The sequence below is a fragment of the Indicator indicator genome, chromosome 14, assembly GCF_027791375.1.
Source record: "Indicator indicator isolate 239-I01 chromosome 14, UM_Iind_1.1, whole genome shotgun sequence".
NCBI lineage: Eukaryota > Metazoa > Chordata > Aves > Piciformes > Indicatoridae > Indicator > Indicator indicator.
The window spans coordinates 19,838,070-19,857,274 of record NC_072023.1 but is presented as its reverse complement, the minus strand read 5'-3'; positions in this window follow the sequence as shown (position 1 = coordinate 19,857,274).

Sequence of the window (19,205 nt, the reverse complement as noted above, 5' to 3'; positions counted from 1 at the left end):
GTAGTTTCATTGCATGGAAACATACATCAAAGACTTGTTTGGTTCAGAAACTGCAGAGAGGAGGATAATGTAAGCTATTCCTGTACTTGAGTCAAAGATGACATTTTGTTTTCACTGCCCTGTTAATCATGGGGTTTGGCAGCAAAAGAGCTCACACTCTGCCATGGGAGGTGGAGTTGACTTGTGCACACCAGGATGAAGCACCTTCTGAACTGCATTTTGGAGGTGCACAGCCCAGATGCTAAGTTCCAAACTGGATAAATGATGAAGCTGAAGCTTCTCTGACTCCAGGGGGAACCTGCAGCTCAGTTGTGACTTGGCTTGAGCAACTAAAAGCTCTTCCTCTTGTGAATCAAGGCTCAGAGCAGAATCTGTGTGGAGAAGCAGGGGTGGCTGTTGGGATTAAACCTTAGGATACGTAGTGTTGATTTGGAGGAAAGCTTTGGGCATTGCCTCTTCCTGTCAGTAAAGTTATGAAGCTACTATCCTATTTTGCAGCATCACAAAACATGAATTTGAACTGGGTATGGTTAACATTGTTGCAATATTGCTGTGTGCATTCTATCCAGATATAGAATTCTTGACTATTCCAGTGAAAGCCAGGTTTTTGCTTTGCCTATTAATTTCCATAGGTCAAACACAATAAGGAAAGAATAATACAATGGGTATTGATCAGGTTTTAGTATTTCTATTATTTTAATGGTGCTGACAGTTTTTCTGTAGCCATTTCAATGGAGGAGGGTTTTAAGTGAAGTTTTTCTAAGAGGCTAAAGTTAATATATTTGTAAATTCTCACAGGTAGGTTTTTGTTATGAGGGGAGCTATGGGGAATACCTGGTGTAGATTTTTGAAAATATGGTTGCTAGGTGCTGGAGGTTAGTGCTACCTCGAGCAACAATTCAGCCTCGGTGTGTAGTATTTATTTGATTGTAACGTGGCATTAGGCTGGGAGGAGTCTTGGAATTCAGGACAGTAACAGGAGCTGGGAAGCCAAAGGAAAATTGTAAAGGCAGATGTGTAGTAGAGAAAGCAAGGGATAGGAAGGGTGACTTTTTCTCTGCCAAAAGTGGTTTTTGCTTTTGTGGACAGCAAAGCTGTCATGTCCTTAGAACAAGTTTTTAATAGCTGGACAGTAGGACTGGATTCTTTATGGTATTGGAAGTGCTCTGGTTTAGCAACCTTAGAAAAAGGTGCTATTTATTTCTCTGTTATGGGCAACTGAAAGGATAAAGCCTTAACCCAATCCCCAAACTTCAGAAACATTGTCAGTAGAATACAGTAATGCTTTTTAAAATGCAAGTTTAATTAAACTCGGGGACTCTACTTGGTCTATACAATTGTGTCCCCAGGTGCTGTGGTTTTGGGTGATGCAGCAGATTAGGAGAACAGTATCTGCTCAAAACCTGATCTAGGGATTCTTTGGGAGCTGGTGATTGAGTGATATGTGAACTGAATGGGTCAGTCATTGCTCTGCTGGGAGAACTGAGCTGCCAGTGAGCATTCCTTTCCAGAAAGATGTGAAATCCATGGTTCATTGAAGAAGCACATGCTTCATTTCAGACCTGTAGCAGCATTACTAATGTCCATCTGAATACAAAGACAAGTAACCATATCTGCATACAGAATTCTTACATATGATGGTAATGTACATTTGAATTATGTTGCTGTGCTAAGCTATGAGAGGAGCTTCATATTAAATAGTAACTGTGTTTTACCTCTGAATTGAGGCTCTTTGCTAGAGTGAACAAATGAGCTCAACATGTAGGCTTGCATGGCTGGAAGGACTGAGGAGCTGAAGCAGAACTTGAAAAGGAAGTGACTTTGTTAGCCAGTGTTTCAAAAGGAAAAAGAGTTTATTTGAATCACTGGAAACTACTTCACATTGTTCTCATTCAGGAATATACATAAGAGACAATTTTTGCCAATAAAAGCATTAATTCATGGGTAATGAGTCCTTGCCATTCCCATGTGAAAGCTCTGCCAGATTGGGTCAGATGACTCCACCTACTAAAACTATGTATGCTTATGACATGCACTGCTTTAAGCCATAAATAAATCTATGGCATTATGCCTGTAATAATCTTTCTGCAGAGCTGTACAGCCTACTACCCATTAGCTGATGTATTTATCATGCTTACTGTTCTTTTCCATTATTTGTGTAGCATGAGCATGATGGTATCTGGTAAACTCATTTAAAAAGTATTGTTAAAAGTAGACACATGCAGATTGTATGAGGTACATTGAAGGGAATGGAGCTCTGTGTGGGCACAGTAATTATTGTGGATCATCTTGTTGCTCATATAACTGAAGTTCTTCACCCATATACACACTGCGTGTGTATATGCACAAATAGAATCATAGAATCAGTCAGGGTTGGAAGGGACCACAAGGATCATCCAGTTCCAACCCCCCTGCCGTGGGCAGGGACACCTCACACTACATCAGGCTGGCCAGAGCCTCATCCAATACATTTGTGATATATTTAAACTGATGCTTGTGCCTACTTTATTGTAAAAGCAAGGTAAATGTAAATGCATAAGACTAAGGGTCTACAGGTGGAGATGTTCATAGGGAGATGTTATTTTAGTATGTAGAAGGTGGTCATCATATAATCAAAGACTGTTACTGTTTTCAGAAAGGGGCAAATGTAATCTGCATGCCTACATAACGTTAGACGTTCAGAAGTAAGGAAATACCAATTGTGGAAGAATTGTTCTGTTCTTAATTTGCTTTATATGAAAGCAAAAAGAATTTTGAAATAAAAACCTTTTGCAGTTGTGTTTCAATATGAAAGTCCTAGTATTAATATTCGAGTCCTATTATTTACCAGCTGCATATGTTAAAAATGGGGGTTCTTCATTAAATGTGACTGCTATCAGTGCAAGACTGACATCACAAACAAACCCTGAGTTTCTTTAACTGTAGTTGTTTACAGGTGTTCTTGTGCATTTCTGCTGATTCATAGGATTTAAAAAGTCGTAACTTCTGACTCTCCCTTGAAATTATAAATTGTCTCGAGACTTTACAATTCTAGAAAAACTATTAATTCTGATTTTTATTGGGAATCCAAGTCACCTCTGTCACTTACATGGTGTTATATACTTGTAAGGTAGATGTTTTGGAGCTTTTTTTGGTTGTTTGTATGGATGTAGGCATATCTGAAAAGAAAGAGAGACAAAAAGGCAGTTTTAAGAGCCTTAGTGAAAGGGTAGTAAATAGAGAGCTGTGAGCTGAGGATGTATGTTAACCTGCACTGGATGTATGTAACTGCTGAGATGTCATAAACAAGTGACAGGACTAGAGGAAATGGTTTCAAGCTGTACTAGGAGAGGTTCAGGCTGAATGTTAGGAGCTATTTTTTCACTAAAAGGGTCCTCAAATATTGGAACAGCCTGCCCAGGGCAGTGGTGGAGTCACTGTCTCTCAAGGTGTTTTAAGCACCTTGTGGACCTGGCACTTAGGGACATGGTTTAGTGTTGACTTTTCACTGCTGGGTTGACAGTTGGACTGGATGGTCTTTGAGATCTCTTCCAGCTTGGATGTATTTTGTGACTCTGGAAGGTTTTGGTGTTCCTAGTAGCAAGTGTTGGCCTAGTGTAGCAATATTCAGTTATGTGGTCTCAAAATGTAAGAAAAGAGCATTGCTGGTTTTATAGTGTCTATGTAGTATGGGATTTTGGTGTCTCCCTTCTGTCAGCAGTCAAATGCTCTTAATTTCAAAGTAAAGAAATATTTCAGAGCTTGCACAGGACTTTCCTGGAGGAGAAGTGGTTCATCAGCACTCCAGGGAAACTCTGGAGAGTTTTTCTGAAGTCTGCTGTCAGCTGTCTGAGACTGCACTCCACAATGGCAGTTTCTTGACAAATATGATGATGCTGTGCCTGCACCCCAAAGTTGCTAACATTGATTTACAAGTTTGCCAAGAAAACTTCGTTGCTTGGAGATGTTCTTTTATGCATTTAATAAAAAAAGCACAGTTGATGGAAAACTTTTAGAATTTCTGATACAGATGCAGTGGGGGTAATTTTGTGCAATAGGAAAATACTAAGGTATCAGTCTTTTGGGAAACTGATGTCTTCTCATTAAGACTAAATCACAGGTATTCTTTTAAGTACTTTACAGTTATAAAAACACCCTATATTTGAATAATAACTCACTGGTCCTTTTAAAGTAGTCCCTTTCTCCTGAAATGCCAAGCCAAAGAACAACATACAGATTAGAGCAGGTTTTTTCCAGCAACCTTCCATCCTGGAATTTCTTTCTTCATGCTTCACCCAAAAAGCCAATCTTATTCTTTCTTGCTCATTTTGTCACTCATTGCTGGGGCATAAGCTATCCCCTGACAAATAGTTTTCTGCTTATCTTAAAAATCTGTTGGATTCCCCAGAAATCTCCAGGGCAAGAAGTGGAAGCTGACAAGAGCTGGGACTTCCTGGGATGTCTTAGAAACCCAGGTGTGCCCCATTAGTGAGACACTAGAGCTCATCAGTCTCATCTCTGCTGGACATCACAACCACCCTAGTACAAAAATTGTAAAAAGCATGTGGGATATGCATATGTTACCTATATATATGTGTACATGTAAGTTAATAATCATAATTTAATGACAATTAAAATTATTCTTTCATGTGACTTTTATCTGTAGGAGATTGGTCTCATCAGGTCATACATTCAGCAAAGGTGACATGTTCTCTGGGATCTTAACTATGAAAACTAACATTCAAATTAAAAGTTATTGTTTCTCCAAAAGTAATGAAATTATTCCAATAGATTTAATGTAAAGCCTGGAGTCCTTCTTTATAGTGGCTATCCTGAAGATGTTTTAGAATAATAGAATCATTCAGATTGAAGAAGACCCTTAATTTTATCAAGTGTGAGTTACCCTAACACTGCCAAGCCCACCACTAAAGCATGGAATCATGGAGTGGTTTGAGTTGGAAGGAACTTCCAAAGGTCATCTAGTCCAGCCCCTCTGCAGTCAGCAGGGACATCCACCACTACTAGATCAGCTTGCTCAGAGCCTTGTCCTGCCTGACCTTGAATATCTCCAAGCGTGGGGCCTCAACTACCTCTCTGGGCAACCTGTTCCGGTGTTGCACCACCCTCATGGTAAAGAACTTGTTTCTAACGTCCAATCTAAATCTGCTCTTCTCTCATTTCCAACCATTGCCAGTCATCCTATCGCTCCAGGCCTTTGCAAACAGTCCCTCTGCAGCCTTCTTGTAGGCCCCCTTCAGGTACTGGAAGGCTGCACTTAGACCTCTCTGGAGCCTTCTTGTTCTCTAGACTGAACAAGCCCAGCTCCCTCAGCCTGTGCTTGCAGGAGAGGTGTTCCAGCTCTCTGATTGTTGTAATGGCCTTTCTCTAGACCCACTCCATCAGGTTCACGTCCTTCCCATGTTGAAGGCTGCAAAAGCATGTCCCAAAGCACCGTGTCAGGGTAAGAAACTGCTGTATGTGAGATTTGTTAAAGAGGAAATGGGGATACCAATAAAAGAGTTTAAAAGAATTAAAAGGCTTTCAAGCAAGCTTAACATTTTATTTATTTTCACTGGTATTTTTTTGTGTATTTCTGTGCTTCAGACAGTGTTTTACATCCAAAAGGGGAAATATATTTTGTATAGGAAAATGAACATCCTCTTTTATAGTTGCATTCACTAAAATAAGCTGTTGTATTTCTTGGACTTCAGTATTCCTTGTCTGTCATTCTGAGACCTTGACACCATTTTACTTTTGCCATTCACTGTATTACTTTATTGGTCAAAATTTGGGAGGGGAGGGAAGTATCAATGTTCAGGCAACAGTAATGCTCTGCTACCATCAGTTCTAGAAAGACTGTGATGCTGGGTTTCTGACATCTCTGCAGCTTTTAAGCCTTTTCTGTATTCTTCATCTTCTCTCATGGGCATTTGCTGAATGAGTAAGTTAAGCAGCAGCTGCAAGAGGTCTTTCAGTCAAGCAGAAGTCCAGATTCTTGCTTTTTACCACTGCTTCTGTTGTGAAATTGCCATGTTATTTATTTGTGCCTTGATTTACCCATCTGTAAAATACTAACAGTGATACTTATCTGGAAATTTTCTGGAGACTTACAGCTGATCCAAACTCTGTTCAAATCAATGGGAGCTTTCAATCTACATTTTTGAACCAGACCCTTAGTTCATTGATGTTTGCTGAGCCTTATGAGATTTGTAGAAACTAGCTATGAAATATGAAAAATGACTGCTATTCACACAGCTTTAGGGAGTGGTAAGATAAATGCAAATGAAGTATCCCCGACCCTGATTGTTAACAACCTAACTTAGACATTACACAGAATCTGTTGGGCTTTTTTTTAGTATGGATGAGGAATTATAAAATATTGTTCCTTCCATCTTCTAAAAGTGCAGCAGTAGAATACTTCTCAGCCACTACCTTGTGCATAATTTTACAGCGTTCTGTTAACTTGAGACTGAAAAAAAAAACCCAAACCAAAACCTAACAACTGAAGATCAAAATATCTCTTGATAGCTCTGCCTGGTGCTCTGCTGTGTGTAAATGACTCTGAGCTCTGATTGAATGTTTGCATCAGGGGCCTGCCACTGGTATTTGTCTAGTTAAAAAGAAAAAATCTCAGTAGCACATGAGTTCCCACACACTAGCCTTGGATTTGGCCTCAAACACAGCACTTTAAAAGAGGAGGGGAAAAGAAAAGGGGGGCGGGGAGGGAAGAGGAAGAAGAAAAGAACTGCCAGGAGGAACTTCCTTGAGCTTCCTTTTTGATCATCAAGATAACAGATTACCTCTGTTTAGTATACATTTTGCAATTGCTTTGGTGCCAGGAGTTCTGCCACCTGTTCCCAGCAGGACAGTATTGGAATAAGAAGAAAACAAAACTGGTGATCTTGGAAAAATAAAATTTACATGTGCAGTTACAAAGTGAACTTTGATAATCTTTTTTTGTGAAGGAGATAAACCTTTTCAGCGTTACAAGTCACTTAGATAATGAACTTCTTTAATGCAGCCCAGACAGTCAGGGACTGATTTATTTAAAGGAATGTCAGTAGGCAGTTTCAAACAGAAAGTCTATAGGCTTTTCTGTGTTTTGTTGTCGTTGTTCTTTTTTTAAAGAGGAAAACAAAAGCAAACAAAAAAAATCCCTGCTATGGTAAAAGGTCTGTATGATGTTCCCTCCTTTCTTCTGTTTTTCATATTTTGCTTTTCCTAATGCTTGCAAATGAGATAGTAAAATTCAGTTTAAACCAGAAGCATTGCTTCTTCCAGTTTAAATCAGGAAGTTAGAGTAGAAGTCAGATGTTATATGCTTGTGCAAATCAGCATAGCTCCACAGGCCTCAGTGGCTTGTAGGATCGGACCTGTTAGGTGGTGTGGAGGCAGAACCAAATGTTAATAATGGTTAATAAATTAGAAGGAACCTTAAGCAAAACCAAATGCAAGGAAAAAAATATCTTTCTAGGCTGGAATTGGGCCTCAGCAGGAAGGCCTACTTTCCCAAAGACACTTTGCTGTTCTTGCTTCCCCCAGCAGCTGTTCAGACAGACCTTCTCTCTAGCAAGAGAAGGGACAAGAGGAAACAAATGATTAACCCCTTGCTTTTGAGCAACTAGGCTCCTTCTTGTATTTGACAGATGATCAGAAGACACTACTTCAAAACAAAAATAAAAAATAATAATTTGCATTTTCTGCATTAGAAGGGTCAGAGGTATAACAAATAAGAACATCCTGTTGTTGAAAAGAGATTTTAAAATAGCTCCCAATAGATGGACACTGTTGAAATAATGACAGTGGGGTCTTGGATTCTGGTAGGCATGAAGGGGTTAAATAATTTTTGGCAGCCATTGATCATGTAAAATCATAAAAGCGGCTCCAGTAGAAAGAGATGTGTAGAGGTAGAAAATGTCGGAGCGAGTTCATGCTCTCTCTGGATGATAAAAATTACCCACTTTCTCACAGATGTCGAATCTGGCAGTTTTCCACTAAAAATTTGGATTGCATATCAACTATACAAATTATTTTAGTGTCTGTTGAAGAGCATATCTGGCAAAGCTTCCAGTAGGAAAATAGGAAGTTGATTTGAAAACATTAATACTATTTGAATACAACTGCTTAAGCTGATTCTTCCTTAGATGAACTCCAGTGGGAATGCATTCTGGCCTGCAAGTCTCTCCAGCAAGTTCAAGTCTCCTTTTGGAGAAAGTAGAGATGTGAAATTGGTGCTCATGAGGGCAGGGAGAGGTTTACCTCCAGGGATTTTACCTACCTTTTTTTCTTCATTTTTTTTCAATCAATTATTTTTAGCCTAGTTAAGTAGGAGATGGATGTAATAGTTGGACAAGCATTTGAGAGGAACAAGAACAAAAAAGGAGGGTCATAATCATTGAAGAGAGCAAATATGGAAAGTACTTGTATAGCTTTTAGGGTTCTGAATGAACTACAGTGGTCTGGGAAAGGGGGATGAAATCATTGAGGCCTCAGCCAAGGTGTATGTGTAATGGGTGGATGCCATAAAAGTAGTAACTGGGGGACTGGATGCAGCAAAACTGACAAAAGAGGACAGCACAGAAAGCAGATAGAGGTGTGTCCTGATTTAGAACAGTTTATCATGGTACTAGTCTGCTCCTCCCAGAGAAACACAGGATTTTGGCATTACAGCTGGACCATGTAAGAGAAAAGGTAGGCATTGAAGTGTTTAGCTTAGGGCTTCTCGCATCCTTCTCTGAAGCAGAAACAGGGTAAATCAGAGGAGTGGCAATGCTGCGCTTCTTGGGCTATAGCTGAGACATGGTGGGATGGAGTCAAGATAGGAAAGCATCATAAGAATAAACTGAAAATTTCCTGATGCTGAATTTGGTTAGAAATGAACTTATAACTATAGGTCATGGATAGCATGAAATACTTGAGAACTAAATAACAGGACACTTCTGAAAGGAAGTGATGGAAGTGATGTTCTGGCAGGCACTTCTGCTGGCTTTGACTAACTATTTTAATGCCAGCAGAAGTCAGTAGTTCTAACTAGGGATATATTCAGAGTAATGTTTTACTGAGTTTTCCAAGGAACAAAAATTAATAGGAAGAAAATGCATTCTGATTGCACTGGTGTTCTGGACACCTCCTTCTGTCAGATCTTGAAGATGTTTCGTGTCGCTGAGCATGGTGAAAGATGCCTGGTTTCCTGGCTTGAGCCAGAAGTGCTAGGAAAGAGCTGTTGCACTAATATGACTCCTAGTTATTAAAGCTATATCATTTTAAAGCCAGTGCAGTGTTAATTGGGCTGCAGGCAGAGTAGCAGAGTATTTATCTTTGTAAATCCTTTGGCTCTTCTGTTTTCCTCTCTTCTCCTTGTCCCCTTACTAGACTCAAATATACTTGGGCAGAAAAGCTCAGTCCTGCCTCCTTATTTTATTGTTGTTACTGTACTGGCAGGAAGATTGGCGTATGGCTGTAGTATGAAGTGTGCACATGAGAGAGGGAGTTTCTGCTCCAGAGAGCTCATGGTCTGCAGAGGTCAGAGTCAAGTGCTTCTCCTGTCGCTGATCTGTCAGTATGCTGATACACTTTGAAAAACACTCCTCATAGAAATTCTCAGGCTTTACCATATTTAATCTTTTGTTCTGGTGCTTGGAGAATTACTGTCAAGCCCTACTGGGTGTGTGAAGGGTAACAATGGAAATGGAGTGGGTTTTTTTTGGTCTGGTGAAGTTCTTGACACAGTGAAATTGCTATAAATTTATTACTTGGATTTCGGAGAGGAAAACAGAATTTCATCTTTCAGAGGACTTCTGGGATTGTTCCAATAGGTGATCTGGTCCAGTGTTTCCATTTGCCTCAGGTCAAATCAGACTCATAGAGGTTGTGTCCAACTGATGTATGGTTTTCTGGGCAGTGTTATGCACCGTGGGATAATAGGTTTGGGGGCAGAGAACACAGCAGGGTCCTTGTACTGGAGTGCAGGGTAAGTCATAGAGGGTAGTAAATACACTCGAACCATTAAACTGGAGCAGTTCAGGGGTGGGGGCAAGGAAAAAATGTTACTTGGTTTTGTTTGTTTGAAGGGAAAAGTACCTATTAGGTTGGGGTTATATTTATTGATTCATTTATTTGTAATAGCTTTTGCTCATACTTTGTGTTTTGAGTAAAGAAATGTGTTTCCAGATACTTAAATGGCCTCCTGGAAGCGCTGGACTAATCTGCGGGGTATTTGAGAGATTCTGACACACCTTGCAAAATGATATCTTGCAAAATGATGCTTACAGTACTTTTGTGAATAGGTGCAGTTTCTTGTGTTAGAGCAATGTCTATCATCAGTTAGTGTACTTGCACAGGATAAACATATCCTGTATGCACAACCATGGCAAGAAATGTTCCGTTTTCACTGGTATAGAATGCCACTGGGTGAAATGTTAGGCTCCAGCTGAGAAGTTTTCTTCCCCTTTTTGCCAAGGCATAACGCAGAGAGAATGTGAGGTAATTCAGTCTGTGTACCTGAGACTTGTGAATTTGCTGCAACACTGTTTTCATTATTGATACTTTAGTAAAGCAGAGAGAAACTTGGTTAAAACCAAAGCATAGCTACACTTGATCACCTAGCCATCAAATAGAAAAATTTCTTTTTGTTATCAAGGAGGGCATCTGACAAAATGGCTGTTGGGTCTCCTAACCTGTGTCCATGGTATCAAGACCTCAACAAACCTCAGTTCTACCTTACGTAATAAAGTTTGTTCATGTATAAATTCAGCCTGTTTGTGATATATTCTATAAAAGAATAGGTGAGTCAATTTGAATATGAAAGTCTTTCTGCTTCTTCCTGATCTTCAGCATCCAAATGGGATGCCAGCTCTGTAGTAGGCCTCTTTTATCAAGGTTTGCTTGGATTTGCCCATGTGATTGGATTTATTTGCTTGCTTACTTGTTTAGATTTTGACAGCAGGCTTTCAATATTTCTACTGCTTTCTAAGTTTTAGACAAGTGGGAACTGAAGTAAGAAAGTGAATCAAGTCCTGATGCTGTGGTAGAGTCTAGGTCCAAATATCACATTTGTGGTTTCAGCTCAGGTCTCTGCCAAAGATTGTATGGGAAGCTGCTTTTGTCATTCCTGTCGCAGAAAACCAGGGGAAGACCTAGAGTTTTATGGGAGAGTCAGTTTTGTAATATTTTAACTGCAGTTACAGGAATTGATTTTCAATTAATTTAATTAAGATTTTAATAAGACTTAAATTATTTTATTCCCTCCCCTTCCCCTTCCCCCCAGTGATTCAGCAGAATCAAGTTTAGTATTTTGCTCACACCACTAACTCTCCAGTGCTCAAACTCACAGATTTTTAAATTTTGGGCCTACTTTTATGTATAGAATAGGATAATTTAATTACAGACGCTTCCCCAGAGCCAGAGGCATGGCTTCTTCATGTTTTGTGGAGAGATTTCTTCTGGTATGATAGGTATAGATGTCCTTGATCTTCACAAACATATAGCTGGAGGGCATTGTAAAATGTCTCAGCTTGCTGGGAGAAGTCTGTAAAACTAAGAATGTTCTCCAATGTGGATAATAAAATATTTTCCTGTACCTTTATATAGCTTTAACAGACATTCAAGGTTCCAGTTCCTCTTTGACCTGCTTTCCAGATTTCTTTGGAAATCGAGGTTAAAGTTGAGAGCAAAACTGACTTGGTCCAGATTCTGCAGGTTGTAAGTGATCAAAGCTGGTCAGGACTTGTGGCTCTTCACAGAGTTAAAAGTGTGTGGAAGCCTATTATTTGCAATACTTTTGCCATCAAAGCTTGGATTCATTTCTCTAGGAATGCTAATAGAAATTTAATGAAATCTTCCCTTTTGATCTTTCTCTGAGATCTGTGTCTCAGAGATCCAGTTGTCAGGATTATCAGTTTAATTTTTCATTTTGAAATGAGTTGATGTAACTTTGTTTCTGTTAACCACCAGTTGAAAACCTTAGCATATGGTGACTGATGAGTTGACTCTGGTCAATCCTGACATAGTAAATTAGCATGATCTTTAGTGAAGCATTGGCAATGTGTAATTTTCCATTTCTTCTCCTCTTATTCTGCATCCTTCATCTAGCTTTAGGTGAAGGTGATAATAAGGCATGGACTTACCTGAACCTAGTGCTTTCTGTTTTAAGTCTTGCTGTAGTTATTTGGTTTACTTTTTCTGTGTTTGGGTATGCTGTAATTTCAGCTCGGTTTGTCTTGTTGGCTATTTGATATTGTAGCAGAAGTTTTTCTTGCCTTTGTCCCTTAACCATTATTCAGAATACTTTTGTTGGGTCAGTGTTTCTCAGGACTTTCCCAGTTTTTGTAACTAGGACGATTTAAATAATTGCTTCCACAGGGGACCCCAGGGTATCAGTTTCTCATGTGTTGTTAGTGACTGAGATGAAGCCATTACTCACTAGGAGTGGTTTTGGTCACCTCTTTATTTGCAACTTGGAATTTGAAAAGCTCACATCTGCAACCATTCTGCATTTGAAAATTAACAGTTCTAGAGTTGTGGTTGCTGAGTCTGAAAAGCATCACTCATAGCTGAATCCTAGAGCACCAGTGAAGAGAGATGAGTGCAGGGGCAAGCATTGCCCAGATGTGAGTAGACTTGTGGCCTGGATGGATGGTTGCCCCTTCAGGAACAGTGAAGCAAAGACAAAGCTTCAAGTCTCAGACCTGTTTATGCAGTTAAATGGTGAAACCAGGTTTATATCAGTCTGGTAAGCAGCCAGCCAAGTCTGTGGAGCTTTCTGGAGCCTGTTGGTTGGCTTACTGTATATATAATTTTTACATATGTACTTTCTTAAACTGTACTTACTCTTAAAAACCAGTATCCCACAAGTGAAATCAACCTAAGGATACTATCTATGCCTCTCCAGCTACCTTTGAAAGGCAATGATTGCCAGATCCTTTGGTTGTTCCTTGTAACTGAAAATTATAACTACATTTTCATTTATGTTTGTTTGGGTTTTTTTTTTTTTTTTGCTTGGTTGGTTTTCAGATAATTTTTAGAAGTTTATTTAAACATCTGTTGGAGAAGGAGCTTTATCTTTTTATCCCTTTCTGAGGTAGGGTAGTCCCTGCTAACTTTTTAACAAGATTTGTCCTGAAAATTAAGTAAGTTAGCAAAAGAAAATAAATACAGCAGCACATCTTAATGAACTGCATTCTAAGAGAAAATGGTTTTAACCCATGGCACCCACCTATACATTAACATACAGAATTAGTCCTAACCTGCCAAAAGAAGAAAATACACAACACCTTTCAAAGATGAAAATTGACGATTAACAAAACAATAGAGTTCTAGCCTTCCTTTACTGAGGTGTAAATTGATAATCAGATTGCAATGAAAAACTGGTGGCTTCTATTTAAGATTTGGTTTGAGATGAAGGCTCCCTACAGAAGGGGGGAGAGAAAGGGACAAAGTAATGCAACTAGTTCTACACTGGGGAAAAAAAACTACGTAAGGAACACTGGTATGGTAGGCTGACATCAACTGAATAGTTTGCATGCTGTTAATTGTGACAACAGTAATGAGAAGAGAATGGTGAAATTTGGTTATGCTGCAGAAAATCAGATGGCAGAATCTGAAGGCTAGTAATCTTTTTGTTCCCATATATATTCTGCACCCTACAGTGATGTTGAGAAGAGAAACTGCTGACTCTGTGTGATAATTTTTTTTCACTTCTCTTTGGCAGTCTCACCCTTACTCTGCCCATTGAACTCCATCTATATGTTCTGTTTCACATACACATGAGCTGCTGCAGGTAACTACCAGTTTATCTTATCCCGACTTGCCTCAGACATCTGTTATCTGTGCCAAATACAAAGTTTAACATAATTCAGTTTAAGAACAAATAAATAATGAGCGTCACCATTAGCTTTTCTAATAGTAAGTTTTAGTGCCTGGTGCCTGGAAGATGTCAAACAAGGCATTTGTACCTGGGAAGTTAGCAATTAGAGAACCTGAGGAATTGGAGATCTGTTTAGAAGTTGTAAATCAGATTATTTTGAAGAAAAGGTTGTAAGCTTTGGTTGGTATCCTCCTACCATCTGATGTACTTATTCTGTGCTTTTGGCCAACTCTAATGACATTGGAGGCTTAAGTTATAGAATCATAGAATAGTTCAGGTTGGAAGGCACCTCCAAAGGTCATCTAATCCAACCCCTTGCAGTGAGCAGGGACAGCCTCCACTAGGTCAGCTTGCTCAGAGCCTTGTTGAGCCTGACCTTGAATATTTTCCGGGATGGTATCTCAACTATCTCCCTGGACAATCTGTTCCAGTGTTCCACCAGCCTCATGGTAAAGAACTTGTTCCTAGCCATCCGATCTAAACCTCCTTTTTTCTCATTTCAAGCTGTTGCTCCTCACCCTATCCCTCCAGGCCTCTGTAAACAGTCCCTCTGCTGCCTTCTTGTAGGCCCCCTTCAGGTAGTGGAAGGCCTCTGTTAGGTCTCTGTGGAGCCTTCTCTTCTCCAGGCTGAGCAAGCCCAGCTCTCTCAAGCCTGTCCTCATAGCAGAGATGTTCCAGCCCCCAGATCATTATGACCCTTTGTGGCCTGTTTTATTTCTGCCACTACATACTTAATGTTGCTGGGTTTTAATGGGAGTTTTGCTTTTTTAAGTTTTAATTTAGCAATGACTAGTTCCTGACAGTATTTACTTCTTAACATATAATCTCTCTTGGAAGATCTGCATTGTACCATGTGTACATTCGTTTAAATTTTGTTCTTTTGAATTCGGTTGAAGTTTTGTTACTATGGAAGCTGAATTTTAAAAGTGGGAGAGTAATTTAAGGATAAGACCTTTTTAATAATCTGAATAATTTGTGGCATTTGAGAAATATATAGATGTATAGTCTGGGATTTTTAAGACTAGTTGGAGTATTTGAGATTTAGTTAATTTGAATCCAAGCTGTATGATTAAATGTCTTCGATGTCTTGGAAAGTTTCAAGCATAATTATACAATTTTAATGAATTTGTTGCTCTTGAAAATGTTGATTTGACAGCTGCTTAGGATGAAGTCCTGGATACTTGCAGCACATGATAGGTAGGGGACTGCAGAACTCTGAGAATGCTGTGTTACTCAGCTCTTTCTCATAACAAAGTTGGAGATCACTCTGGGAATGAGCAGCTGAGCCTTCGTTCCATCTGTAGAGCAACTAGACTTTATTGTATGGACAGCTGGCAAGTAGCAGACTTAACATCTTCCCCTCGTTTGTAGTCATTGTGTGTCAGTGCATGTCAGTCCACCAGGATATGTTAATTTATCTTTCAGGTGTCAGGATCCTAGTGCCTCATATGCACTTTGATTAGCACTGAATTAGGAGGTTTTCAACCTTTATGGGTGAATTTGGATACCATTTATTATGAATTAAATCCTGACACTGAATATTATCTGATTTCCTTGAAAGCCAACCTCTCTTGAATGCATGTGATGTTTGACAAGTAAACAATAGTGTTTGGTGCCCTATGAACAGGTTTTAACCCGCTCTGCATAAGTTTTCTTAGGCTCCATGCATGTATTTAAAGAATGTAATATGCAAGAGATGTAGGGGTGGAAAAGTTGATGCGTTCAATGATTTCTTCTTGGGCAAAATTCATGTTGATATCACTCTACAGAGCATTTTATTATCCTGTCTCTGGTACAAAGGGATATGTAATCTGAAGTTTGAGGGCGGGCTTGCTTTTCAAACAGAAGTCTCTAAGGCCAGCACTTTTGTCCCTTTTTATGTCTTGTGGAGTCTTTGTGATTTCTAACCCTTTATTTCTTTTTTTCCAGGCTATTCATGTTTGCTGTCAGGCAGGGCAAATCAATCTTTTCTAAGTACTCTTTAATCATAAATCTTGCTGTATTAGGCTTGCTATTACCTAGCCAGTGGTAGTCAGAAACAGAAAAAGGCAGGGGGAAATATCTAGTCAGTATGGCTGAACTGTGATTGCGATCATGGGGCTTCTTGCTCTGTGTACCTTGACTCTTTTAACTGCAGTTATGCTCTTGGTTTTATTGGTGAGCTACCTTTTTTGTTGGTTTGGGTTTATTTTTTTTAATTTTATTTTTTTAGGGGAGGCTATTTTAGTATTCTAATTAACGTGCAGTGTCTGTTTTGTGTGCTCTGAATGTTCATTTCCCTTAGCTTACATTTCCCCTCTGGTTTTCAATAAATCTTTGTGGACCTTTGTATCCTGCTGTCTTTTCTGCTCTTTTCCCCTAGAGTGTTAATTCCCACCCCTTCAATATCTGTAAAAATCAGCATTTTATTTTTTCCCTCCTGAGCAGCTATTGCCATCAGCTGTTATAAAATAATGGCTTTAGATGTGCCCCTTATAGTACATTGACCCCTCTGATTTATCATTAATTTCCAGATATTTGTTCCAGGCTTGAACTAATTCCATCCCCCCAGGGTCTTGAGTTAAAAACCACACTGAAACCCACTTCCTTCTTCTTTTGTACCTGGTATATTAATCATATTGCCACCAGCATCCTTGGCACATGGAGGCATCCTGCTATGGTTAGTGATATTCAAAGGGTCTTCCACTGGTTTCTGTTACAGCAACATTCCAGCTTCTTAAACTTATCTCTGAGCTCCTATCCTATCTTGCTGCTCTTTAAATCTTGCATTTTCCTCCCCAATGCCCACACTCTTACTTGGTGAAAAAGCACTATTTGTCTCCCCCAGATTCTTGCCCAATTACCTTCCCTTCTACCCCCCCCAACTTCTGCTTTGTGCAGTTAAGAATGGGGGTGCTGACAGTCTGGACAGAAGATAAAGCCATTTGCAGTGGAACTTGGGGACACTGTAGGAATATTTGTAGGCTATGGTTTTATGAAGCTTTATAGAGTCATAGAATGGTTTGGGTTGCAAGGGACTTCCCAAGGTCATCAACCCTCCTGCAAGTCAGCAGGGACATCTCCACTAGATCAGCTTGCTCACACTTGTCAAGCCTGACCTCAAATATCTCCAGGGATGGGGCCTCAATTACCTCGCTTGGCAACCTGTTGCAGTGTTCTGCACCCTCATGGTGCAGAACTTGTTCCTAACATCCAATCTAAATTTTCTCTCATTTTAAACCATTGCCCCTCATCCTATCACTGCAGACCTTTGTAAACAGTCCCTCTGCAGCATTCTTGTAGGCCCCTTTAGGTACTGGAAGGCTGCTATTAGGTCTTTCTGGAGATTTCTCTTCTCCATGCTGAACAACCCCAGCTCCCTCAGCCTGTCCTTATAGGAGAGGTGTTGTAGCATTAAGGCTGTTGAAGGGGGATAGTCTTATGAGTGTTGCAACATGGTCAGCAGAAAGTATTGCATCTTGAGTTTTAAGTTTTCTTCGTTTGAATGTATGTGTCTTAAAGGGGGATGTGTTTGGAACTAGTAGGAAAAAGACACATTCCTTGGCAGTGGGCAATATCTGCTTGGCTCTGGAGCATAGGACACATAAATCTTGGTATGTTCACTGCAGGATTGTTGGAAGTAGAGGTGAAAGCATGTTAAGACTTGTGATCCATCACAGTGATGTCTTCATGTAAGTTACTTCTTCTAGACATTGTGAAAGATAGCTTGCCTCTTGAAACTTAAAATCATAAATCATGTACTCCTTTGGGTATAATTCGCACACCAGGCTGCATTTATTATGTCCTATTTCTTAAAATTGCAGTTAGCCCTTTATAGCAAAAGGACTGAAAAGGTTGCTGTGGAGGAACCTCTTCATTCACAGCTGAGGCTCATCAATACTCTGTTATTTTCCTATTGCTGCAGTGTAGCCTAGCAAGCAGTTAGAAACTGCTGCTTAGAATACAATTGCAAAGGTGCCATGCTACCTATGTTACCTTCAAGACCATAGATGTCAGTCCTTGCTACTTTTGAAAATTAACAGCCCAGAAAATGAGATTCACCCTGACTCAAGTTTAGCTCTCCTGAAATTAAAAAAATAAAAATTATTTTGACAAGATGGAAATCTCAATACTGAATTGTTTGATTCAGAATTGCTTTGTATGGCTACTAGAATGGTTTAGTAATGTTTTATTGCCTAAATGAAGAGTGTGAACACCTGCGTATGTGAAGCAAGAAGTAATGGAGTGTATGTTTTGTGGTGTTGCTTTTTGCAGACCTCATACTAAGTTCAGTTGCATTCTATGAGGATCCATAGGTGCATGAGCCAGCAAAATGAATGTTAACAACAATACAGACACATATCTTGAAAATAAAACTTTGAGTCCTTACTCATCACAATGTTTATTTAATTAAAGGCTTCAAACACTGAGGCTGTACCATAGCATACAGTTTCCTCCTTGGCTTGGGTTAGTGTCAGGAAGACACCCTGCTTCTGATGCGTGGAATACATTTGCCCCAAGACCAAAGTATCTCATAGAAGTTGTTTCTTGCAGTGATCTGTGTATAAATGCTCCATTTGTGAAGCAGGAGAAGCTACAAATAGCATGTTGCAGTATAATTAAGGAATTATATCAAGAGCTATGGAAAAGTTGTGCTGCTGCATTTTTAGGTCTGCTTGCCAGATTGGGGGCATATGCTGAGGGTAAGCCATTGCTAGTCATCCCTTTGCGCTCATGCCTGGTATCCTTGGTTGTTTATGCCTGAAGTCTCAAATACCTGGAGACGTTTTCTAGTAATACTAGATCAGATTTTAAAATCTTTTTTTATTAATATTTTTTTATAGAGCCTAGCATTAGAAAAAGACTGATCTATAACTGCGGTTGGGTTTGGTTTTGTTTTACTTCAGGGCTGAAGTCAGAAGTAGTGCTTACAGCAGCTTTCCCTGGTAACAAGAGGGATAGAAACCTAATAAAAACACAATGTGATCTGAATTACGTGTTCACAGATGTCTAGGAGATGGAGCTCTAAAAGAAGAGCAGATGCAATGACTTGTGTGCTAGCAACATCAAATCCAGTCTTCTTGTGTGTGATAAAGCTGTCGAAGTGATAGCAGTTACTTAGCCATAGACTATCTGTTCTTAAGTGTTGACTAATGGCCTGGCTGTCCTGGCTTGGGCTAATTTAGTCTGTGTTGCTGAACTCCATGTTTTGGAGAGTCTTTTGGCTATGGGGTGGATAGACCTATTTTGGTCTTCATGTGGCTGTTTGGGGGTTCTTTCTTTTTTGTTTTAACTGTATCTGGCAGGTTTTTTTCTTTATCACTATAGATTCTTGCCTTTAGTGGTTCACGGCTGATAATACCAAGTGAATGGCATCCTGAGA